At 43.6% G+C, this 26,555-nt stretch overlaps 1 protein-coding gene and 1 non-coding gene across 3 annotated transcripts in view; one reads left to right on the top strand and one right to left on the bottom strand.

Annotated features, from left to right (window-relative positions):
• The window catches only part of LOC118149171 (uncharacterized), a 300,718-nt gene that overhangs the window by 134,069 nt on the left and 140,094 nt on the right, over positions 1-26,555 (bottom strand). For both annotated transcript variants that reach the window (XR_013528662.1, XM_078354318.1), the window contains exons 8-9: positions 25,963-26,027; positions 25,142-25,259 (exon numbers count right to left, since the gene is read on the bottom strand). The gene's annotated coding sequence lies outside the window, so the exon portion shown is untranslated. The remainder of the gene's footprint in view (positions 1-25,141; positions 25,260-25,962; positions 26,028-26,555) is intronic.
• Positions 105-210, top strand: LOC118151868 (U6 spliceosomal RNA). Its single transcript, XR_004740273.1, has one exon. It is a non-coding gene; the product is annotated as a U6 spliceosomal RNA (small nuclear RNA).

Raw genomic sequence — 26,555 nt, 5'->3', positions numbered from 1 at the left:
GTAGACAATTGTCCCACAGTACCATCTTAAGTCAGAACAAGTTTTAGGCTCTTTTTATGTTAAAAGCCGGGGGGGGGGGAGCTGGGATCAAGAGGTAACTGACAGTGCTTACTCCGGCAGTACATACACTAAAATTGGAATGGTACAGAGAAGAATAGCAAGGCCCTGGGCAAAGACGACATGCAGGTTCCTGAAGCATTCCATATTTTAAAAAATCATTTAAAATTTAAAAAGAGGTGACCAACTACCGCAGACATCTGCGCACTAGTGAGGTTCCAAGGAGGTTGGGAACAAGAAGTTCAAGGGCAAGGACAAAGAATGTCCTTGGTCAGGTCACAATGCTCATGTAAATCTCTCAACAAAACAGCTAGTCATTTCCATACTTCTTCCTTGATCCCAGAGTTAGTCTTTAAAAGTACACGATTGCTGTGTGTGCATTATTATCCCAATGTTCTAAAATGATCCTAGGCTACGTGCAGGAATGAGTAAAGGTCCCTTAAAATGGAGTTAGTTATGTTTGTTCTTCTGCTGTTTCTCTTTTAGAGTCCCAAGATGCCTTCCTAATAAGATGAACCTCCCGGAACTCACACCTTTGTCCAATCTCCGCTCCTTGAATCTCAACAGGCCTGTGACTCTGCATGGCTTCTAAAGCTGTGGTAAGAAGTCTTATGTCTTCCACTGGGAGATCTTGGAAAGTTTGCACAGGCTGATAAGTGCTTTGCAGTTGGGTAGCCCAGGTTAACCCATGGAGGGGCCATATGAAAAGAGAGTGATGCCCAGCTAACCCATGTAGCTCTGCTACCCCCACTGAGACACCAGACACATCAGAGAAAAGTTAAACCTTTAGATGACCCCAGCTCTAATCGATATCTAACTGCAAAACTGTTTGAGGGATTCACAGTAGCAAAGACATGGAATCCACCCAAATGCCCATCAATAATAGACTGGATAAAGGAAATGTGGTACGTATACACCACAGAATACTATGCAGTCATAAAAAGGAATGAGATCATGCCCTTTGTAGGGACATGAATGGAGCTGGAGGCCATCATCCTCAGCAAACTAACACAGAAACAGAAAACCAAATGCCACATCTTCTTACTTACAATGGGAGCTACACGATGGGAACACATGGACACATGAGGGGAGCAGCACACACGGGGGCCCATATGAGAGTTGGGGCAGGGGGAGCATCAGGAAGAATAGCTAATGCATGTGGGGCTTAATACCTATGGGATCTGTGCAGCAAACCACCATGGCACACATTTAGCTATGTAACAAACCTGTACAGCCTACATATGTACCCTTGAACTTAAAAGTTGAAGATTTTTAAAAAAAACTGTTTGAGAGACCCCAAGTGAAAACCACCCAGCTGAGACCGGCCCACCCATAGAGCCAAATAAATAGTCTCTTTAAACTACTGTGTTTTGTGCTGGTTTAGTCTACAGAAGTAGAGGAACAGACTTGGTGCCTAGAAATCGATGCTTCCAAAAAAAGAAAGAAAGAAAAAGAAAATATTAAAACAAGGCTCAAAATATAAAAATGTGCCAGTGGATCAATAGGGTTGGCCATTTCACATCTTGAGTAATGAATGCTGCCCAGACAGGCTTAAAGGCACAGAGGCTGCTGGATGGAATTTGGCTCCTGTCCACCTGTTGAATTTCTACAGTCTTTCATTTGAGTCATGTGTTTTTCTGACTGACACTGATAGCTCAGCGTGTCCTTCTGGGCACAGCGCTATAAAATTGTAGCCGAGTTAATAAGGTGTCTCTATTCCTCTCTTTCGTTCACTGCCATTTACAAGGAAGCAGCGTGAGTGAGTGGCAGTATATAGCTCTGTCAGGGTCCTGCCTTCACAGAAATAAAGAAAAATGTGAAACTGTCAGATCTCAAGTGTTCTATATCCAAAGGAACATTACTGCATTCTCTCTGGCATCCCTCAACATCCCATAATGCTTCTATCAGTGAAAAAAAACAGCAGTGTGATGTGCAGATGCTTCTACTGAGTTTAATTTTATTTGGTTTGGTAATAACCAGGGTGATTTCTGCATTCCAATAAGACAGAGACCCACAGTATTCCTGTGTTCCCATTTGGACAGAAATACAGTTTATTCATCATGTCGGTCACACTAAAATGCCCAGAAAGCTTCACCTTGGTCTATGAAAGAATTCTAGTACCATTGGCAGAGATTAGTGTTATCTAATCTACCTAGTAACCAGATTCATTGATTTCTTCATTCAGAAATCTGCTACTGAATAACCACTATGAGTCGAGCACTGTGATTGACTAACTCACTTTTTTCTATTGTGGCAGGTGACTGCGGTCTGTAAACTGAAAATGAACTCCTAAGCCCTACCTCCCCACTGCTGCCCCAACCAACTGAACAAACTCTCTTGGCCATGGGGACCCCAGAAAAACCTTAGAACTGAGTTTTCAGCCAGTGATAGGATGTGAGGCCAGACATGCATAATACATGCCCTTTTGCAGTTCAGACACAACTGACCAGCACTGATGTGAAAATAGAGACCACGAAGGCTAGGTGTGGTGGCTCACACCTGTAATCCCAGCACTTTGGGGGGCTGAGGCGCGCAGATCACTTGAAGTCAGGAGTTAGAGACCACCCTGACCAACATGGAGAACCCCCATCTCTACCACAAATACAAAATTAGCTAGGCGTGGATGCACATGCCTGTAATCTCAGCTACCCGGGAGGCCGAGGCAGGAGAATTGCTTTAACCCAGAGATGGAGGTTGTGATGAGCAAAGATCACACCATTGCACTCCATCCTGGGCAAGAAGAGCAAAACTCCATCGAAAAAAAATAGGAGAGACCACAAGACTGACAGAACAGACTCTTTGTGGCAATATGATACCTAATTATAAACAGGATCTAAGATCATGTCAGGCAAGGGTTAAGTCAGACACTCCTTCACTTAAAGAATGAACCACATTGTAACTGTCACAAGGTTTTTATTTTTCTCTAGCAGCTAAACAAACACTGACCTTGGGATAAGCATTAGTAACATAATTAGCTCACCACCACACACTAACTAACTGACCCTCCTGTTCCAGCAGTCACAACTACAGCTTCGACTGGGCAAGGGACTGCTTTCTGTATCTTTCTCCTGATATGAAGACCACTAGCCATGGACTGGTTCCAGCCAGTTTATAGAGGCCACACACTTGAGTAGCTCCATATCCCAAAAAGATGTTTTGACATTTAGACACCAACTGTCGTTTAAGTCTCCACCATAATGTGAACGTGGGTCCTATGTTAGATGTGTGTTTGTTCAATATGCATATATCAGCACCACCTTCATGAATATTCATAGCTCTTCCTTACCTGTTAAATATGTGTGTTTAGACAACCTGCTCAGCATAAACTCCTGCCCCAGCTCCTCCTCCTTTGAGGTGCCTGTCTTTGGTCTAGGGCAGAAGCTATGCTTCCCAGCCTGTGGGATGGCCATCTTGCAGGATATAACCGTTTATAAGAAATAAAGTCTTCTCTAAGTTTATAAATTGGGTATTTTTTTAAAGGTAATAGGTCTTAGCCTACAGAGCTTTATTTACTTTGGAGTTCTGGCAGAGGTAGCGCTGAGCCCACATGATAATCTGTGTGTTTCTAGTGCCCAGTTTTCCAGAATGGTGGTGGTGCTTTTTTTTATATAAAAAACCTGGTTATCCTGTTCTTTTCTTCAATTCCAAGACATATTGTTTATTCCTCTAATAAACTCTTTTCTTAGTTGAAATTAGCTGGAGTCCATTTTTGTGGCTTACAGCTAAGCAACACCACCTGACACAGCTCTACTTATGGCTGAGATGGCAAGATTTTATTTATTTGTTTGTTTTGAGACGGAGTTTCACTCTTGTTGCCCAGGCTGGAGTGCAATGGCACGATCTCAGCTCACCAAAACCTCGCCTCCCCGGTTCAAGTGATTCTCCTGCCTCCTCAGCCTCCCAAGTAGCTGGGATTACAGGCATGCACCACCATGCTCGGCTAATTTTGTATTTTTAGTAGAGGTGGGATTTCTCCAGGTTGGTCAGGCTGGTCTCGAACTATTGACGTCAAGTGATCTGCCTGCCTCAGCCTCCTAAAGTGCTAGGATTACAGGCATGAGCCACCATACCCAGCCAAGGAGTTTTGTTTTGTCCTAAACTTCATCCAGTTTCAAATAAAATAGAAAGGTCTAGGTGTGTCTGTTTTAACCCGCTTCCATGTTGGCGCCACTTCTATGCAATGGAAGGAATCTGTTTCGACCATGAAACCTTAAGTCTTGAGTAGCTGTTCTCTGCTAGGCCACCTGGGAAGGTCCAAGTGGAAAAACACAATGTGTGTGCACATCTAGTCTGCCTGACAGACTGTAAACTCCTTGCTGTGAGAGACTATGGCTGGTTCAATTTTGTATCCTTGAAAATGGTGATTCCTAAGCATTGATGCTTCAGAGGTGGTAGATGTGGTTTCTGAGACTCATCAGAATATAGACAGTCATTAGATAGACAGAAGTCTTGAAAATAGATGACAGTATCTTGGGAAATTGGAAAGGATTTGTATTAGTTTGTTCTCATGTTGTTATAAATAAATATCTGAGACTGGGTGATTTATAAAGAAAAGAGGTTTAATTGGCTCACAGTCTGCAGGCTGTACAGAACGCATGATACTGCAATCTGCTCATCTTCTGGGGAAGTCTCGGGAAACATAATCACGGCAGAAGACGAAGAGGGGAGCTAGCATTACACACGGCTGGGAGCCGGAGTAAGAGAGTTAGGGAGGTACTACACACTTTCAAACAACCCTATCTCATGAGAACTCACCATCACAATGACAGCATCAAGGGGGAATGGTGTTAAACCACAGAAACCGCCCCCGTGATCCACTTACCTCCCAGCAGGCCCTACCTCTAACACTGGGGATTACAATTACACATGAGATTTCGGCGGAAACACAGATCCAAAGCACATCAGGATCTAAGAACTAAACCGGGGTTAATATCAATATTTAAGATGAAGAAAGAGGCAGAAAGAAAAGCCAGCAGCAGAAGCAGAGAAAGGAATCAGAGCAGTAAGAGTCAAGCACGTTAGCACAGAAGTCAGTGGAGACCCAGGTTTTGAGAACGAGGTCATGGTCAACAGCACCACACGCGCCGAGAGTCCAAGCCAACCGTGCACGAAGAAGAGTTAACCAAAAAACCTCTGATGATTCCATTCCCATCAGAGGGATGGGAACAAAAGCCAGCTTGCCTTGGTGGACATGCAGAATCGGGTCATGACAATGACTCCTTGTTGTGGTCCTTAAAGAGGGGGCAATATTGTGTGTGGCAAAAATGAAATGGGGCAGAGCTCTGGCTGTTCTTTGTAAAGGCTCAAATAATTAAATGAATTAGTGAATGAATTATTGTTTTTCAAAAGAAATGCCCTCGTGAACAGTGAATACCCTGAATACTGCTAAACCCCAAATTCCATTTAAAGGTTATAAAAATAATTGGCACTTGGATAGGACTTTGTAGTTGACAATGCATGGGTTACTACTCTTTGTCTCTGGTGATTAAGCAAAAGTGATTTACTCAAAACCCCAAACCAAGAATAGTCTTATACGGAATCTCCAACAAATGAAGGCTCTAAAACCTTCCCTTTGATGAGGGACTGAGAGCACTTGAAAAGAATACTGTGATAATCCTCCCACTCTCTGCCTCAAAAAAAAAAAAAAAAAGCAACAAGCACTGATGCAAATAGCAAGGGCTTTGATCTGAAAAATCACACAATGCCAGCGTCAAAAGTGCCCACATGAAGGTTTTCTCTAATGGAGACAAAGACCAAAAAAAAACCCCACTTCCTAACATGTTCAATAGGGCTTAGAGAGTAAAACCAATTTCATTTTCATGCTATCTGGATGCCAAAAGTTTTACCCTTATAATAATGCATGTTTCTCGTTATTGTATTCTATTTTTTAAGTGCCTCTTAATATTGGTGAGATCACACATCTTTAAGTAAACATCATAAGGCAGCTCAGTGGCTGTATTCCATATTCCATTCTCTCCACCAAGTAGCCAGTCAATTTCTTCAGAGAAGAGACCTTGTCTACCTAGGTCATATTATATTCCCATGTCATAGCACCGTGCCTGACATGTCATAATTTTGTTCAATTAATGAATGCCTTAGCTAACCCCTCATCATCTTTTGCCTGAGTAATTACGTCCTCTAATGAATGCCTCTGCTTCCATTCTCCCTCCTGGTATCAGTTATCTATGGCCCAGTAGCAAATCATCACAAAATACAATGTCTCAAAACAATAGTAAGCCTTTCTTTGGCCCTTGAATGTGCTATCTGGGCAAGGCTGAGCAGGGTCAGCCCCTCTCTGTCACATGTGGAATTCACTGAGAATGAAAGATCCACTTTCAAGATGGTGCCATTCCAAGGCTGGTAGTTGATGCCACCTGTCAGCTGGGAGCTCAGCCATGGCTTTCAGCTGGGGTCCTCAATTTTGTTCCTCGTGGATCTTTCCACAAATGCTTGGGCATTCTCATGCATGCTGGTGAGTTCCAAGAATAAACATACCAAGAGGCTGAGATGGAAGCTGTGTTGGGTTCTTTAATCTGGCTTGGAAGTCTCACAGTATCATAATCTGCCCAGATCTCTTCAATGGAGGGACTACCCAAGTCATACTGTAAGAGGAGCATGTTGGGTGTCTGATACGGTTGCAGCCATGTGTACAATCTCCCTCATTCCTTCTAACCATCTCTCTCAATGCTTCTGCATGATTTTGGGGGTTTTCTTGAAACAGTCTAGCTCTGTCACCAGGCTGGAGTACAGTGGCACGATCTCAGCTCACTGCAACCTCGGCCTCCTGGGTCAAGCAATTCTCTGCCTTAGCCCCCTGAGTAGCTGAGATCATAGGCACGCGCCACCATGCCCAGCTAATTCTTGTATTTTTAGTAAAGACGGGGTTTCACCATGTTGGCCAGGAAGGTCTCTATCTCCTGACCTCGTGATCTGCCCACTTCAGGCTCCCAAAGTGCTGGGATTACGGGTGTGAGTCGCTGTGCCCACCCTTTTACATGACTTTTTTTTCTGAAACACGAAACTGACTGTGGTTAACTCTCAGCTTAACAATGTCCACTGTTCCCTTTACTAAGAACAAATTCCACACCAAGCACAGCAGCTCATGCCTGCAATCCCAGCACTTTGGGAGGCTGAGGTGGGAGAGCCCAGGATTTCAAGACCAGCGTGGACAACATGGTGAGACTTCATCGCTACAAAAAAATTTAAAAATTAGCCAGACATGGTGGTGTACACCTATAGTCCCAGAAACTTGGGAGGCCAAAGCAGGAGGATCATTTGATCCAAGGAGATGGAGGGTGCAGTGAGCTACGGTCCCCACTGCACTCCAGCCTGGGTGACACATGAGGCCCCATCTCAAATAAATAAATAAATAACAACAATTTTATTCTCCTAATGAAGAGCATGGAAAGCATGGAGGACACAAAAACCTTCCATGATCCGGTGCCTGCAGCTCCCGGAGTTTCACCTCCCACATGGCCCCCCGAGGCCATCAGTTACACACTTTCCTCACTTATTCTTCCTGCTACCTCCAACAGGTCATTTCACCTGTCTCACCAGGTGCACACTCACCTGGAAAAGATGAGTGATCATCCTCATCCTCACTGTCCTTTCTCTATTGTCCTGTGAGGGTCATCCAGAGAAGGCTTCCATTGGACTGCGTATGCTCCATTTTAAGTAATCATTTCTTTTTCTTTCTTTTTCTATGAGGTGGAGTCTTGCTCTGTTGCCCAGGCTGGTGGGCAGTGGTGTGATTTCAGCACACTGCAAACTCTGCTTCCTGGAGGCAAGTGGTTCTCCTGCCTCAGCTTCCCAGGTAGCTGGGATTACAGGCGTGCACCACCATGCCCGGCTAATTTTTGTATTTTTTAAGGAGACAGGGTTTTGCCATGTTGGCCAGGCTGGTCTTGAACTCCTGACTGAAAATGATCTGCCTGACTTGGCCTCCCAAAGTGCTGGGATTACAGGCATGAGCTACTGCACCCGGCCAGTAACCATTGATTTTACTGTGTGCCTTTGAAAATGATCTTGTGGAGTGAACAAACCTTGTTTCATTCATGTATCTATATCCCAGGACTCACCACAATCATTGTGATCATGGTATTAAAGGGTAAAACGGAAACACAGAATGTAAGTAACTTGCTCGCTATCCCTGTAAGTGACAGCGCTAAGATTTGAATCAAAGTCTTTCTGAGTCTAATGACCTCCCTCCCCGCAGAAAGAGACCTATGTGGTCTTGAATGTATTGTTAAGGTAATAAAGTGGCATCATGGTGCTTTCAGCTCTAAAAACTAACAAAAAAATGTAAAATGTAAAAGACAAACTTAAAACCAGCATAAAAATAGGCAATAAGCAAAAAAAATAAGGGCCACACAAGGCTCATGTCAAAACCTTTACGGTTGTTTTGTTTGAGACAGGGTCTTATTCTGTCACTCTGGCTGGAGGGCAGTGGTGTGATCATAGCTCACTGAAGCTTCAACCTCATGGACTCAAGTGATCCTCCCACTTCAGCCTCTCACTAGCTGAGTCTACAGACATGTGCCACCATGCCTGGCTAATTTAAAAAAAAATTTTTTAGAGGTGTGTGTGTTGCGGGGGGCAGTCTCACTATATTGCCCAGGCTGGTCTCGAATTCCTGGCCTTAAGCGATCCTCCTGCCTCAATCTCCTAAAGTGCTGGGATTAAAGGAATGAGCCACCGCCCCTGACCCATCATCCTTTTTTGAAAGTTTAGAAGTAATGTCTAAGAATTAGTGCTTCTCATAGCCATCTTCGCCCCCAATGCCACAACAGAATAAAGATCGCCAGTGGACAAAATCCTAAAATAGCTCATGAATATCTCAATTTCTAGAGAAGCTGGCAGAGGGTATGTGTGGGCAGTTGGGGTGAAAACATGTAGAAAATGCTTCAAAGACTGAAGCCCTTCCCCCACAATCTCTGTGTGTCTCACCTCTGCTTTTCCCTGGTGGAGAGGAAAGCCAGAGAGGGAATAGAGAATGATTATAATTGCGCAGAGCTAATTACCTTCAGCAATAACGGAGTTCGCAATGCAGTCCCGAAAATAAATAAGATGTCCTGAGGGAAGGAGAGGCGTGGAAGGCAAGGAAACACAGAGACCCAGTTCTGTCCCCCTCCTCCCACAGGTCTTTATTGCACCCAGAATCCCAGGGTTTTGCCTTCTGTGTCTTGCACAGATGGGCAGTGGTGCAAAAACAGCCCCTGGGGTAAGATGGGGGAAGTCGAGGAAGAGGCTCATTGGGATCCAACATTGGTTCAAAGGGAAATTTTGGACCCTGCCTGGAACCGGGGAAACGGCTCAAGTGGTCGGAGAGTGACCTTGGTGAGAACCCTAGGACAAGACTTCTTAGCAAACTAGAGAAAGAGAGAGCAGAAAACACCCACTCACCATAATATTCGACATCCCCAGCCTGCTTACCTGCGTGAGCTCTCTCTCCCTCTCTCCCTTTCCCTCTCTCTCTTTCTTTCTCCCTCTTCTCGCTCCCTGTCTTTTTCTTTCTCTTCCTCCCTCACCTCCCTCTCTCTTTCTCTCTCTCTTTTTATCTTTATTTTTGCCTCTCTCTATTCCTTTCCCTCTTTCCTCCATCTCTCCCTCTCTGCCTCTTTCACTTCCTCTCTGTCTCTGTTTTGCCTCCCTCTCACTTTCTCTTCCTGTTTCTCTCTCATCTCTACCTTTCTCTCATCTTCCTCTCCCTTTTTCCTCCTTCTCTCCCTTTCTCCTTCTCTCTCTCTCATCTCTATCTATTTCTTCCTCTCAGCTCTCCTGTCTCTCCCTGCCTCCCTCCTTCTCCCCTTCCTTTCCTCTGTTTCCCACCCTCCTTTCCTTGACCTCACACTCTGCAATCTCAGGCCTGGAGAAGACAAAAAGATACTAAGGTCAAGGAGACTTGACTCAGACTCTATTAGAATAATAGCTGTAACCATGTTTAACATGAGCAAATAGGGAATAAGTTGTGTTAGCACTAGCACTTGTGTGAAATAACTAGTGCAGAAATATATCAAAGGAAGAAAAACAGCATGCAAAATACATGCAGGACTCTTTACACTGGGAGCAGTGATTCACGCCTATAATTCCAGCACTCTGGGCGGTCAAGGCGGGAGGATCCCTTGAGACCAGGAGTTCCGTACCTGCCTGGGCAACATAAGGAAACCGTCATTTCTACAAAAAATAAGAAAAAAAATTAGCCAGGTATGGTGGTGCATGCTTGAAGTCCCAGCTACTCAGGAGGCTAGGGTAGGAGGATTGCTTGAGCCTGGGAGGTCAAGGCTGCAGTGAGCTGTGACTGTGCCACTACACTCCAGGTTAGGTGACAGAGCAACACCTTGTCTCTAAACAAAAGACTCTCTTCAGGTCTCCTGCTTTAGGAAGGGATAGAGACCCTGGGAAACATTTCACTATGAAGCAAGTAGATGCCGGGTATCCCACAGCAAATATAGCTCTGAATACACAGAACATTTCACAAGAAATGAAAGAAGGTTTCCAGGGATCACAATGAACTAGGAGCTGAAGCCAGCATGGTGAGTACAACCATGAGCCAAAGCTGCCCTGGGGTGCACGCTGGTGTCAGTACCCTGGACTTGGGTTTCGATGGCTTAGCCAGGAACAGGAGACCAAGTTTTCCATACGTTCACGGTAAAGCATTGGAATTGAGACTCCTCACAACAGTGAGGACCCTGAAAGAGCTTTGTGCATAATATGAAGCTGAGCTAAGAAAAAAAAATCTCTCCCCAAGCAGAGAAACGTAAAACAAATGCACACATTTGTCTTGTCCGAGACAGCGAGTAGAGGAGGTCTCCTCTGAGAATGTGCGATCAAGCCCTCTCCTTATGTGAGTATGAGGTTGAATTTAGTCTCTGATTGGTCCAGGAAAGTCCAAGGTAAGTGACTAGATTGAAGAGGCACCATGCTGATAGCAGTCCTGGCACCTAAGAGAAACCAACACAAATCCTGTTCTAGAGGAAATCATTCCTATCCCAGGCTCTTCAGGAATCTCAAATATAAAAGCCAGTCACATATGAGCTCACAGTTAAAAATCATAACAGACACAAGGACAAAAGTCACCTTCCTCAAGAGTCAGTAAGAATAATACACAATAAAGTCTCAAGAACTTTTAGGTTAGAATTATCAGATATAGATTGGAAAATAACTATATTTAAAATATTTAAATAGGTCGGGTATGGTGGCTCATGCTTGTAATTCCAGCTGGGAGGCCAAGGAGGGCAGGTTGCTTGAACCCAGGAGTTCGAGACCAGCCTGAATAACATGGCAAAGCTTCATCTCTACCAAAAAAAAAAAAAAAATTGCCAGGCGTGGTGGTGGGCCAGTAGTCCCAGCTACTCGGGTAGAGGATAGCTTGGACCCAGGAGGTCAAGGCTATAGTGAGTTATGATTGCGCCCCTGCACTCCAGACTTGACAACGGAGATGGGGCCTATCTCAAAACATAACAAATGCATCAATGTAAATAAATAAATAAAACATTTAAAGAAAAAAATGTATAATAAAAAAATGAGTGCAAATTAAGAGGCTCCCAGAATAAGCACTGTGGTATCTGTGGAATAATGGTTAGCATAGCTTCCTCCCAAAATAACCATATAACTTAAAAAAAAAAAAACAGAACTTCTAAAGATGAAATATAAAAGTATTAAAATTCAGAATTCAGTGTGGTTTAATGAGCTGAATGAACACAACTGAAAAGAGAATTGACCAGGTATGGTGACTCCTGCCTGTAATTCCAGCACTTTGGGAAGCGGATCGCTTGAGCTCGGGAGCTCAAGACCAGCCTGGGCAATATGGCAAAACCCCTTCTCTACAAAAAATTAGCCAGGCGTGATGGTGCACACCTGTAGTCCCAGCTACTTGGGAGGCTGAAGTAAAAGGATGACTTGACCCAGGGAGGTTGAGGCTGCGATCACACCACTGTGAGCTGAGATCACACCATTGCACTCCAGCCCAGGTGACAAAAAAAAGAGAATTAATGAACTGAAAGAGATTACCCAGAATGTAGCACAAAGAGATGAGAAAAGAATAATTTGGTTTAATATACACCTAATCAAATTTCCAAAGGAAGAAGGTGTACAGAATACGGAAAAGAAAATATTAAGAGAAGAGGTGACTGAGAATTTTCAATAAATAGTGGAAGATGTGAATCTTCAGATTTAGATACCACAACAAATCTAAAGTAGGAGCCACAACAAGACCATTGTATTAGTCTATTCTCACATTTCTTTAAAGAACTACCTGAGACTGCATAATTTATGAAGAAAAGAGATGCAATTGGCTCATGATTTTGCAGACCGTACAGGAAGCATGACCGGGAGGCCTCAGGAAACTTACAATCATGGCAGAAGGTGAAAGGGAAGCAGGTCTTCACATGGCCAGAGAAGCAGGAGGAGGGAGAATAAGGGGCAGGTGCTACACACCAGATCTCATGAGAACTCACTCACCATCATGGGACCAGCAAGGTGGAAATCTGTCCCGGTGATCCAATCTCCTCCCACCAGGCCCCTCCTCCAACATTGGAAATTATAATTCGGCATGAGATATTTGGCCAGGGACAAAAATCCAAGCCACATCCGCCATCCAATATACATCATAGTAAAACCACAGAACACCAAAGGAAAAGGAAAAAAACCATCTTAAAGAATAAAGTGAAAACTTCCAAAACAATAGAGAGGACAATGAAACTTAGAGAAATAATCAATCCAAAAGAAAACAGAAAAAGAAAATCGATAAAGCACAAAAGGCAGTTCAAGCAGAAACAGAAAAACTGTAATGCCAGAAAGAAGATTAAACATATCAGTAAATGTAATGGAGTGACTTATATCTACCAGCTAATAGACAAAGAATGTCAGATTGAGTTTGAAAATACACTCACACACACACACACACGTATACTAGTATACAAATGAGACTTTAAAAGACAAAAAAATCTGGCATAGTTTACTGATATCAGAGAAAATAGAGTTTAAAGCCAGCATTATTGTGAATAAAGAGGATTGCTATCATGATCAAAGGTTTGCTTCACCAGGAAGAGAATTTTAGATTTGTTCATGATTAGTAGCACAATCTCATTTTATAAGATAAAATTTAGAGAACTACATGAGAAATTGTCAAATTCATCAACAGAGTGGAGAGGAAAACACACTCTTCCTAGAAATAAATAAAGCAAGCAGTAAATTGTGGAAGGGTTGGACTACACAATTAACAAACTTGACCTAATGACTATGCATATGTGTGTCCCTGTCCCAAACAATTAGGGGAATTATATTCTTCTCAACCACTCATGAAACATTGATAAAAACTGACTGCACTGTAAGTCAGAAAGTTCTTTAAATTTTTCGTAGAACTGACATCTAATAGACCACATTCACCACAATTTAATGGTTAGAAATCAGCAATAAAAAGGTAACTAAAACCCATGCATTTAGACATTTCAGAAACATATTTTAAAAGCTCTTTTTATTCTGAAAATCACATGCACACTTTAATTCGTGGGTCAAAGAACAAATTCGCGTGGGAATGTTTCATTACTTGAGACCGAACCATAATAAAAATCTTACACATTTAAAAGTGTTAGTATGCACTAAAGCAATACTGATAGGGAAATTTATAATCCTAACTGCCTATATCAAAAAGATTAAGAGTAAAAACGAATGCTCAAACCATCCAATGTTGATGTTAGTGACTGAACACAGAATAAACTTGAGGGAAGTAGCAGGAAGAAAATAATAAAGACAGAAGGCGAAAAGAATGAAGTCCAAAATAAAGAGCCAATAGAAAGAATTGTCAAAGCAAAAAATACCTTCTTGGTAGGTCTTCTTTTCATAAAAAGAAAAATGCTGCTTGATTTCACTTATATGTGAAGTCTAAAAAAAAAACACTTGAAAAGCTAGAACTAGAGACTAGAACAGTGGTTACCAGGGGCAGGGAAGTGGGGAGATGGAGAGATGGAAGTCAAAGTAGACAAAGTGACAGTGATATTGAATGAGTAAGTCTAGAGAGCTGACAAACAACATCGGGACTATAGTTAACAGTATTGCACTGTATACTGAAGATTTCCTAAGAAAGTAGATTTTAGGTACTTCCACCTTAAAAAATAGCTAACTATGCTAACTATGTAGGATGATGAATATTATAATTTGTCTGTAATAATTATTTCACTATGTATATGTATATCAAAGCATTTTGTATACCAGAAATATATGCAATAAAAATATGATAAAAACAATTATTCCATTGAGAGCATTTAAGAAAAAGAGGGAAAAGGCATAATATCGTGATTTTAAAAGGCATAGCTCAAAGAGAACAGGCTGGGAGCAGTGGCTCATGCCTTTAATTCCAACACTTTGGGAGGCCAAAGTGGGAGCATTGTTAGTTTGAGACTAGCCTGGGTAACATAGCAAAACCAAGTCTCCACACACAAAAAAAATTTTTTTTGAGATGGAGTCTCGTTTTATCACCCAGGCTGGAGTGCAGTGACAACCTTGGCTCACTGCAACCTCCGATCAAGCAATTCTCCTGCCTCAGTCTCCTGAGTAGCTGGGATTACAGGTGCCTGGCACCAAGCCCAGCTAACTTTTTTATTTTTAGTAAAGATGGGATTTCACCTTTTTGGCCAGGCTGGTCTCAAACTCCTGACCTCAAGTGATCCTCCTGCCTAGGCCTCCAAAAGTGCTGAGATTACCGTTGTCAGCCACCGCACCCGGCTCTCTACAAAAGTTTTAAAAATTAGCCAGGTGTGGTGCCACATGCCTGTAATCCCAGCTACTCAGGAGGCTGAGGTGAGAGGATCGCTTGAGCCCAGAGTTCAAGTCTGTAGTGAGCCATAATTGCACCACTGCACTCCAGTCTGGCAGACAGAGTAAGACCTTGTCTCTTAAAAAATGTATTTAATTGGTCGGGTGCGGTGGCTCACGCCTATAATCCCAGCACTTTGGGAAGCCGAGGCAGGTGGATCATGAGGTCAAGAGATCGAGACCAGCCTGGTCAACGAGGTGAAACCCCGTCTCTACTAAAAATACAAAAATTAGCTGGGCATGATGGTGCACGCCTGTAGTCCCAGCTACTTGGGAGGCTGAGGCAGGAGAATTGCTTGAACCCAGAAGGCGGAGGTTGCAGTGAACCGAGATGGCGCCATTGCACTCCAGCCTGGGTAACAACAGAGAAACTCCGTCTCAAAAAAAAAATTATATATATATATATATATATATTTAATTAAAACAAATTTTAAAAGAGAACAGATTGAATAAAGATAACAAGAGAGATGATGTACATAGTAAGAAAACCAGAAACACTCTAATATCTAAAAATGGAGTGAGAAATTGACATCGTCTTGGGGGGAAAAGTTTATCCAGATTACTCAAGAGGAAATGGGAGACTTGAATGCTCTTGAAATAACTACACAGATTGAATCTGTACCTTAACCAATAGCAAAGAACACACTCACAGAAATGCCCCCAAATAAGTAGACTTTGGGTTCTGTAAGTGTTTTTCTTCATCACTTACAGTAAAGTTATTCATATCCTGTAAAGCTAAGAGCTTCAGCAACCAAATCTGATACTGCTTGGAGAGCCAGGGAAAACTGCATAACCAGATATTTCAAACATCAAGAGAATCAGTCATATGACCTCATAAACAGCATGGAAGTTCCCGGAAACCACAGAGCAAGGCATTGATGGATGTTTAACGAACTTCGAACCAACACTTGGGGAAAGTTGAGTTTCACGCTAAAGACACTAGAAAGCAATGAAATGTCAGGTGACCCAGATAAGAAATTCAGATCTTCCATCCCCTGAGTTTTCCTATGAAACCCAACGTGAATCTAAAAAGTCCCCAAAACCTTTCTGGAGCAGATGTTCAAAGTGTCCCAGGCTGTAGTTCCGTAGTTCTCTGAGCGACAGGTTTCAACCCTTACTTCCGCTAAATTTCCCTGTAATGTCTCCCAGGATTCTCATGAACGCTCAATTCCCACCTCTCTCCCTGCTCAAAAAGCTCCTTGCTTTTTGCCTAGGTAACCTGGAAAAAGTGAAGAGCAGGTGGTTTTGGACTGTCAGGACTGAAAACGAAGCGTAGCCTTGTAGTGGAGACGGAGCGGGTAGGCACAGGATACTGAGCTCTCAAGACAGCTCTTCTAGTACACGGAGAAGGAAGATGCTCTAAGATGCTACTGAAGAGGCTGCTAAACCCTGTTATGCCTGGCACTCACGAGCAGTGGACACAGAGAGAAGGCCAGGAATGAAGCACAAGCTTATCATCATCACTTGCTTCTGCAGTGAATGCAATTAAACTTCCAAGCCCAATCCACTGGAAGCTTGAAATGTGGCTTGTAGATTACCCAACCTTCTTCTGCCATGATGGTGCCTGCTGAAGCCAGTATTGCACTCGGTAACAAGTGGGGGACTATGGAAAAGGCAAGGCTTCGAAGGACGAAAAACCTGAGCTTATATCCTGCACCAGGGTGGTCTCGCACCTCACCATGTAGGATGTAACTCAGCAAACTTTAATTTACTGTACCGTGACAGCAGTTTTCACTGAAAACTCCAATCCCTGCAGACTTGCTTTTGGCCCTGGATTCACAGCATTGCCTTGTTTCCTGGCTGAGGCAGCCCCAGGCATGACTTCAAGTTCCTGTGGTCCTGGATGTCTCTCTCTTCCTTCCTCCTTTCCTCTCTCTCCCTTTCTCCCTCTCTTCTTCTCTGTTATCTCTCTCCCTCTTCTCTCTCCTCCCTCTTCTGCTCTTCTCTCCCCCTCCTTCCCTCTTCCTCTCTCTCTCAAACACATATACCCACAGCTCTACACATACAAACAAAAGCTATGAAGTTGGCCTATTTTCTTTTCCATTTTACCAATGACAAAGTGAACCAAGAGAAATCTTATAAATTTTCTGAGGTCTCAGAGTAAATGGGTTATGATAATAATCTCAGTCCACAAGACTCTAAAATCCTGAATCTTTCTAATGTATCATGTAACATATAACAAGAATTTGTACAGCTCCTTTGATAGAAAAACTGCTTAGGGCTTACTGGGAACTGGTGTGTGAAGTGACATGTCCTTCCTCAGTTCTTATAAATAATGTATTTCTGACCATCTTACCAATCAATTTTGAATGAATTCGTATGTACCCCAAAGGGCTTGAACAAATGACATATTTATTTATTTACTTAGGAGGTTTTTTTCAGGTTCATTTTAGAGAACAGCAATATACTTTTATAGCATAATAATTTTTAACATGGCAAAAATTATTTTACAGATACGTTGGTTTGGTTGTAATTTGAATGGAATACTTATATTCATAATGTTTTAAGCAGCTTCGATTTGGTTTATGGTTCACTAAAAATAAAAGTGATAGTTGGAACTGGTTCTGCCTGGGTTCAGTAAATTAATGCGGTTAGTTCTGGTTTACAGTTCAGTGGAGTTCTGGATCCTGGGTAAAAACAGAGAATTGGCCAGGCACGGTGGCTCAAGCCTGTAATCCCAGCACTTTGGGAGGCCGAGGAGGGTGGGTCACGAGGTCAAGAGATCGAGACCATCCTGGTCAACATGGTGAAACCCCATCTCTACTAAAAAAATACAAAAAATTAGCTGGGCACGGTGGCGCGTGCCTGTAATCCCAGCTACTCAGGAGGCTGAGGTAGGAGAATTGCCTGAACCCAGGAGGCGGAGGTTGCGGTGAGCCAAGATTGTGCCATTGCATTCCAGCCTTGGTAACAAGAGCAAAACTCCATCTCAAAAAAAAAAAAAAAAAAAAAAAAAACAGAGACTTATTTCAAGTAAAATAGATTCTTATGTGTTTTAAAAATATATTTCAGTGTAAAGTTGTTTCCTTCTTCTTTGAGGTAGTAAATCTTTGATAAGATGAATAGCCCTGGGCCAGGTGTGGGTGGCTCATGCCTATAATCACAGCACTTTAGGAGCCTGAGATGGGAGATTTGCTTGAGGCCAGGAGTTCGAGACAAGACTGGGCAACTTAGTGAGACCCTGTCTTACACAAAAATAAAAAATAAAAAAATTAGCCAAGCATGGTGGTGCCTCCCTATAGACACAGCTATTTGAGAGACTGAGGCGGGAGGATTGCTTAAGCCCAGGAATTCAAGGCTGCAATGAGCTATGATGGTGCCATTGCACTCCAGCCTAGGTGGCAGAGTAAGACTCCGTCTCAAAAAAGAGTGATGTTTCTGAGTAGAGGTTTCTAGAGCGCCTCACCTGGAAAGTCAGCATGAACAGTGTCCAGCTGTTTAGACTAAGGCATAATGATCCAGTCCAAAACGTAGTGACATAAAACAGCCATTTCATTATGCTCACGGATGCTGCAGGTCTGAAATTTAAGAAGGACACTGAAGAACAACAGCTTGTCTCTGCTCTACAGTTTGGTCTGGGGCCTCAGCTGGAAAGCCTCGAAGGCTGTGAGTGACAAGACAGCTGGAGGCTGAAACCATTTGAAGGAATCTGGGGGTTGATACTGACTAGGACCTCAGATGAATCTGTTGGCTGGGACATCACCATGTGGCCTCCCCACATGGCCTGGGTTTTCTCATTCCAAGAGCAAGTATCTCAAGAGAACAAAGCAAAAATAAAGAACATTTTAATGACCTACTTGAGAAATGACATGGCATCATTTCCACCATCCTCTGTTGGTGGAGGTGTTACAGGAAACGGGTCTCTATCCCAATCCCAAGATCTCAAGTGAGGGTTCTTGGATCTCACACAAGAAAGAATTCAGGGCGAGTCCACAGTGCAAAGCAAAAGCAAGTTTATTAAGAAAGTAGAATAAAAGAATGGCTGCCTAGTGTGGTGGCTCACTCCTGTAATCCCAGCACTTTGGGAGGCCAAGGCGGGTAGATCACCTAAGGTCAGGAGTTCAAGCCCAGCCTGGCCAATAAAGTGAAACTCTGTCTCTATTAAAAATACAAAAAACTTAGCTGGGCAGGGTAGTAGGTGCCTACAGTCCCAGATACTCGGGAGGCTGAGGCAGGAGAATCACTAGAACCCGGGAGGGAGGCAGAGGTTGCAGTGAGCCGAGGTTATGCCATTGCACTCCTGCCTGGCCAACAAGAGCATAATTCTGTCTCAAAAAAAAAATTCTGTCTCCATAGACAGAGCAGCCCCGAGGACTACTGGTCGCCCATTTTTATGGTTATTTCTAGATGATATGCTAAACAAAGTGTGGATTTTTCATGTCTCCTCTTTTTAGACCATACAGGGTAACTTCCTAACATTGCCATGGCATTTGTAAACTGTCATGGCACTGACAAGAGTGTAGCAAGGAGAATGAACAGAGGTCGCTCTCACCGCCATCTTGGTTTTGGTGGGTTTTGGCCAGCTTCTTTACTGCAAACTGTTTTATCGCCAAGGTCTTTATGACCTATATCTTGAGTCAACCTCCTATCTTGCCCTGTGACTTAGAATGCCTTAACCGTCTGGGAATGTAACCCAGTAGGTCTCAGCCTCATTTTACCCAGCTCCTACTCAAGATGGAGTTGCTCGAGTTCAGACAGAGTCGAATCAGGAGAGTACCCAGGACCCTAAACAGAATGGCTCAAACCTAGCCTGGACTATTCTTTGGAAGCCCTATACCTGGTGAATTCAGTATTCTATGCTCTATCCTCTGAGAAATAGACTAATATCATACTAAAGTGTTCTGATGTTTTTTGGGGAAACCCAGTGGTGAGATCTTAAATTTGAAGGGATGTATTTCACTGCCATTCTTGAGTAGGAACTGAGTAAAATGATTGGTAAGATTGACAGATGCAATTGCAAAGCTCTTCCTAGGCTCCAGGACAGGGGACATAGAGCACATCTGTAGATGAAAGAGTTTTCAGGGTCACATGTCAGAAGAGGTCATGGGAGGGGACAGATTGCTGTCACTGTCTCTGGATAATATAATCTGCTATGGGGAGTTCAGGTGATACACTCAAGAAGGTGGCAGCTGCCTCTCCACTGTTTGTTTCTCCGAAGTTGCTGCTGTTCTCGTAATCAGTGCAGGTGTGGCCACAGCTTCTCTACCCTTCTTCCCCACAGTGGAAGCCAGGCCAGACTACAATGCTTGATGGACTTCAAGTAAGGCTTGGAATTCACAAAAGAGAATGACAACGTGGACAGCTTCCTTCTAGGCACAGACTTGGCCCCTGAAGAATGGAACACCTCATTCCCAACATCCTGGAATGCCACCAGGTTGTAAGCTGGCCTCTCTCAGAACAGCAACAATGCTCAGAAATGCATCCCCTCCACCCAACATCCAGGACACAGTTCTCTGAGGCACAGATAAAGCCTGTGGTCTCCCACTCCAATCTGCTCTTCTCATCCCAAGCTGGTTGTCAGTGGAAAACATCCCTCCAAATTTAAGATCTTACCCTTGGGTTCCCCTAAAAAACATCATGAGAATCAGCATGGATACAACATGAGAACCAGCAAATGCATCACCTGGTTAAACGCCACCCAGAGACAACTGTACATTACATGAAAGGAAGCGCATGTTTCAGTGCAAAACTAGCCATCTCTGCAACAAATGCTCTCTCCTCTCTTCCTTCCTTCTTCCCTCCTTCTCTCTCTCTTCCTTCCTCCCTCTCTCTCTTCCTCCCTGTATCTCTCTTCCTCCGCCCTCTTCTGTTTTCTCTCTCTCTCTCCTTCCCTCTTTCTCTCTCTCTCAAACACATACACTCACAGCTCTGCACACACAAACAAAAGCTATGAAGTCGGACTATTTTCTTTTCCATTTTACCAATGACAAAGTGAACCAAGAGAAGTCTTATAAATTTTCTGAGATCTCAGAGTAAATGGGTTATGATAATAACCCCAGTCCACGAGACTCTAAAATCCTGAATCTTTCTAATGTATCATGTAACATATAACAAGAATTTGTACAGCTCCTTTGAAGAAGAACACTTTAGTATGATATTAGTCCATTTCTCAGAGCATAGAGCATTGAATACTGAATTCACCAGGTACAGGGCTTCCAAAGAAGAGTCTAGGCTAGGTTTGAGCCATTCTGTTCAGGGCCCTTGGTATTCTCCTCCAGCAGAAAGATAAGAACTTGTCTTCCCCGGTCTTCCAGGTTGAGCTCACAATTCCCTGTGAGCAAATGCATGGGAATACATACACCCACAGCTTCCCAATATATACTCACACTTGACACTCAAAATTACCTATTGGAATGGGTATTCATTTTGCATACCAGGAAACAAAGGCTTAGTGGAACTGAAGGGGCATGCTCAACTGTCTTAAACTAGGATTAATAGCTCAGCCTCTAACCCCTAGTTGTTCTCTCCCTTGGACTACAGTGGCAGTGCCGATTCAGAAATTGTAATTTTGAGTTTCATGCACATGAGTCAATATTTCCTACTTGATATTAACTCATTCATCATTCTCTTTACAGGAGCCTTTGCCACGGGTTATAGGTAGCTCTCCTATCTCCCTCCTCCTTCTCCAGCCCTCCCTTTTGAAGCCATCAATTTATTTCCCATCATTATCGCTTTGGTTTTCAGCTTTCCCTAAATGATAGAACACCTTGTATCCCAAAGAGAAATGCCACTACTCTGCAAAGCCAGCCTTTGAGTCTCTTTTTAAAGAGAGTTCCTACAGTGTGGCAGATCTTAATGACCTCCATCTCTCATGCCTGCATTAGGTCACCTGAGCCATGCTGCTCAAAATGATCTAACCGCCTCATAATGTCGGCTGAGGCAGGCTCAGACTCACTGTGGGGTGCCCAGCCTAATTCATTATACCACTCATAGCCATAAATCACAGGATTCTCCCACCTTTTCTCCCTTCCCTCCTACCAAAAGGAGAGCTCACATGAAATCTATTTACATGGAAAGATTATTCAACTAATTTTTTTCATTACACTTGCCAGAAAGCATTGCCAGGATTTCTAAAGCTGTCATGTGTGTTTGCATTAATGATGACAGTGGTTCATGATACTTAATTTAGCAACTGTGGCCATTTGGAGGTCATGCCCTGCCACACACAGACTAGATACTGTGGAGGGGTGGCTGCCTGGTCAGGAACACATGGGTGCCTAACATGTGTTTAGGAAAGTCACAGAGGGATTAACATCTCTGCAAGCTATCCCCACTGCTCCATCCCCACTGTGGTTGCCTTAACACAAGCTTGGACCCATGTCCTTTCTAGCTCAGTTGATCATAACAGCCCCCTAATTCCCTTCTCTGTCTGTTTGATCCCTTCCAACCCAAGTGGAAAGCTGAAGGAGGAGAATCTCTTGAGCCCAGGAGTTCAAGGCTGCAGTGAGCTACAATCATACCACTGCACTCCAGCCTGGAGGATGGAGTAAGATCCTATCTCAAATAAATAAAGTGTACATCTGACTTTGTTGCTCCCTTGCCTCATACAAATCAGTGGTACCCAGTGGCCCAGGGAATAGAATCCAAGCTGCTGGCTTGCCTTGCATGCAGTATCCTTTGTGATCCATCCCTGACCCCACTGGCCTCAGTTCTCACTACCTACTCTCCCAAGATGAGATCCATATTTCAACTCAACACCAGTAAACCACTACAACTTCTCAGACATACAAGCCCTCTCTGGGGCCAACACTATTCCCACTGCCTTAAAATTTCCTTTACCTTCTTGACCACTTGGAAAATGTGCTCCCATTGTTCAATACCCAGCTCAAATATCACTTCTTTGGAGATGATTGCTTACACTTCCAGAGAAGGTACTAGCAATCCTTCTTTGTGGCTTCCAAAGCAGATTGTACATGCTTCAATCCAGCTCTTACCCCATATTCCAATTACTTGCTTTCGTATGAATTAGTTAAAGTGAGAGCTCTGGTCATTCTTCTTCTTTTTGTTTTTTTTTTTCAGTAGAGACAGGGTCTTACTCTGTTGCCCCAGCTGGAATGCAATAGTGTGATCATAGCCTACTGCAGCCTGGATTTCCTGGGCTCAAGGGATCCTTCCACTCTCAGCCTGCTAAGCAGCTGGGACTACAACCATGCCCAGTTAATTCCAAAAAAAATTTTTTTAGAGACAGGGTCTCACTGTGTTATCCAGTTTAGTCTCAAGTCCCAGCCTCAATGATCCTCCCACCTTGGCCTCCCAAAGCACTGGGATTACAGGCATGTGCCACCATGCTCAGCCACTGGTCATTCTTTCTGGTACTCCTAATATGGGGGCATTTAAATGGAAACTTTTAAAAAATATATAGATTATTTAAAATCCACTGAGACCTATGGAGAAGCCCAGGAATTGCTATTTCTAAGTTTCCAAAGCTGTATTCTTTGGCTGCCAGCCTGGCAAAATCCATGAACTTTCAATTTGGGAACAACCAACCTAGCATGTGGCCTGCCTCAGCCCAGATGTTGGATGATTGCTTCCTGAATGAATGGAAGAAAGTGCATCTGTTGAGCAGGTGGGATCACAGAGGATGGTTATGCTGATGAAGGCAAGGGAAGTAGCTGCCCTTTCCTTCCTCTGACCATTATAGGCCAACACAGATCTAAGACAGATCCTAGTTCTACAAACCCATTTAAAAAGAAATGGATGATTGATGGGCATTTCAGGTGGATAAAGAGACTGCGAGATAATTTTATATATATATATATATAAATCATTAATTCATTCCTTTTTATGGCTGAGTAGTGTTCCATCATATATATGTATGTATATGATGGAATATATATTTATATATGATGGAATACTGCTCAGCCATAAAAATAAATAAATCAATTAATGGCATTTGCAACAAACTGGATGGGACTGGAGACTATCATTCTAAGTGAAGTAACTCAGGAACAGAAAACCAAGCATCGTATGTTCTCATTCATAAGTGGGAGCTAAGCTATGAGGACGTGAAGGCAGAAGAATAACACAACAGACTCTGGGGACTCGGGGGGGAAGAGTGGGAAGGGGTGAGGGATATAAGACCACAAATTGGGTGTAGCGTATCCTTGGGTGATGGGTGCACCAAAATCTCACAAACCATCACTGAAAAACTTACTCATGTAACCAAACACCATCTGTTCCCCAATAACCAATGAAAATTTGAAGAAAATTTTTTTAAATGGATGAGACCCAAATTTGGGTCTCACGTAAATGCACTTTACTTCTAGGCTCCAAACACAGTGTATCCCATCATGCTCGCATCTGCCCTTCTTCATGGGCTCCTTCTCCTTAGCCTGCACAGCCTCAGGAGCTACTGCTGAGAATCCAAGGATGCCTCTGGAAATCCCAGCCCTTGCTCCACTGAGAGACCCTCTCAGACCCACTGGTCCTCTGGGCTGTGAACCAACATTGTAAATGTCACCTCCTATCCTGCTGTGACTGAAGTTAAGCTGCCTGGATTAATTCTGCTTCCTTTCTGGAGGGCTGACATCTCAGGGAAATTGTTCATGGCTCCAGAATTGTCTTTCCCTCCTGGGGAAAGCAAGCTCATTCGGAAGCACTGAGTAACTGATTATAAGACCTCTGCTGGTCAGGCCTTCGTCATTGGTTTGCCAACATCCTCTCACTGGATGGTTACAAACCTTTCCCTGTGAGGACCAGAGAGTGGAAGGGGGAATTTGTCTCTCCTTGTGGCTGTGGAAATGGCTGCTAAGTTCACGTCAGAAACTGTGATGCCTTTGTGCAAAGAACTGGTCCTCCCCACCATGAAGGCTGGGGCAACCTCTGTGCATTGTTGATGTAAGGTTCACAGAATTCGCTGCCTGCCAGCTGCTATCTCCTGGCTGCCTCCCAGGTCACTGAAATGCCCACCACAGATACCACCATAAGCTTCCTGACTTGGACACTTTACCTTCCTGGAAGCAACCAATATACTTTTAGGGATTGAGCTCTTAGTTAAGTCATTATTGCCCATCATGCCCCAGTTGACAAAATTCCAGGGAAACCTAGAAAATTCTAGAAAATCAAAAATAAATGAGAGAAAGTGGAAAAAAAGTAACATCTGTTGAGTTTCTCTTTAGTGCCTAGGATTAAACACATATCATTCTACTAAGGGTTTACAACTACCCCCGACAAAGATAGTATTCTCACCATGTATGGATAGGGAAACTGAGGGTCCTATGGGCTGGGTTACTTGCCCGATTTTGTATGGATGTCAAAGCCATGGCTCTCTGACCTTCAAAACCTTTAATCTTCATTATTCAATCCTTTCTCCAAGTGAGTGCTTCCAGCAGGGCCTGAAGTAAAAGTCTGAGATTTTGTGTACCCATTGGGCGGTTTAATTCGGGAAAATCCTGTAAAGAAAGAGACAGTGCTTGGAGTACACATTACCAAGGCTTCAGCAGCATGAGGTCTCAGGGTTCTAGAAGAGCTCCAGAGGGCTCAGAATTCACTACTGAGCTCAGGAAGCTCAGCCCTCTCTGATCCTCCAGGGAACACAGGGAGAGGCAATTGGCCAATTCATTTTTGGGTTGGGAGAATACACCCAAAAGAGCCAACTGTGAGAATTCAAAATTGAATACACATTTACTAGGAACATATACTGTGCAGGTGTTGAACTATGAAACAGGAGTGGGAGGAAAGGAGAAAATTCAAAAGAATGATTAGATGAAGATGTCTGTATTAGTCTGTTTTCAGGCTGCTAATGAAGACATGCCTGGCCAGGCACGGTAGCTCACGCCTGTAATCCCAGCACTTTGGGAGGCCAAGGTGGGCAGATCATGAGGTCAGGAGATCAAGACCATCCTGGCCAGGATGGTGAAATCCCGTCTCTATCAAAACACCAAAAATTAGCTGGGTGTAGTGGCACCCACCTGTAGTCCCAGGTACCTGGGAGGCTGAGGCAGGGGAATCACTTAAACCTGGGAGGCGGAGGTTGCAGTGAGCGGAGATCGAGCCACTGCACTCCAGCCCAGTGACAGAGTAAGACTCCATTAAAAAAAAAGACACGCCTGAGACTGGGTAATTTACAAAGAAAAAGAGGTTTAATGTACTCACAGTTCCGCATGACTGGTGGGCCTCACAATCACGGCAGAAGGCAGAAGATGAAAGGCACGTCGTACCTGGTGTCAGACGAGAGAATGAGGACCAAGTGAAGGGGGTTTCCCCTTATAAAACTATCAGCTCTCATGAGACTTATTCACTACTACAACAATGGTACAGGGAAAACTGCCCCCACGATTCCAATATGTCTCCCACGGCTCCCTCCCACAACATGGGAATTATGGGAGCTTCAATTCAAGATGAGATTTGGGTGGGGACACAGCCCAACCATATCAATGTCTTCAAGGAGACAGAGGAAGGATAGACTCACAAAGGCACAATTACAATAAGCCTGAAAGTCTCTCTGTGTTCTGATAACTAGAAATGTGATTAAAATGTGAAGGCAAGTCCACAAGGGGCCATTCATGGACAAAAGGGATGTAGAAAAAAAAAGGCACTTGAAGGATGACATAAACGTTCCCTCCATGTGGCCTCGGCCTGTGTGAGAGTAGCTGGCGGTATATGGGCCTTGGGAGTTGTCAATTCCCTCCTGACCACATAAAGGTGGCAGGTGATTATTTTGTGTCCCAGGCAGATTTATTTAACTT

This window comes from Callithrix jacchus, chromosome 2 (genome assembly GCF_049354715.1).
Source record: "Callithrix jacchus isolate 240 chromosome 2, calJac240_pri, whole genome shotgun sequence".
In the NCBI taxonomy this organism is placed as follows: domain Eukaryota; kingdom Metazoa; phylum Chordata; class Mammalia; order Primates; family Cebidae; genus Callithrix; species Callithrix jacchus.
This window is presented reverse-complemented; position numbering and strand designations above follow the sequence as displayed.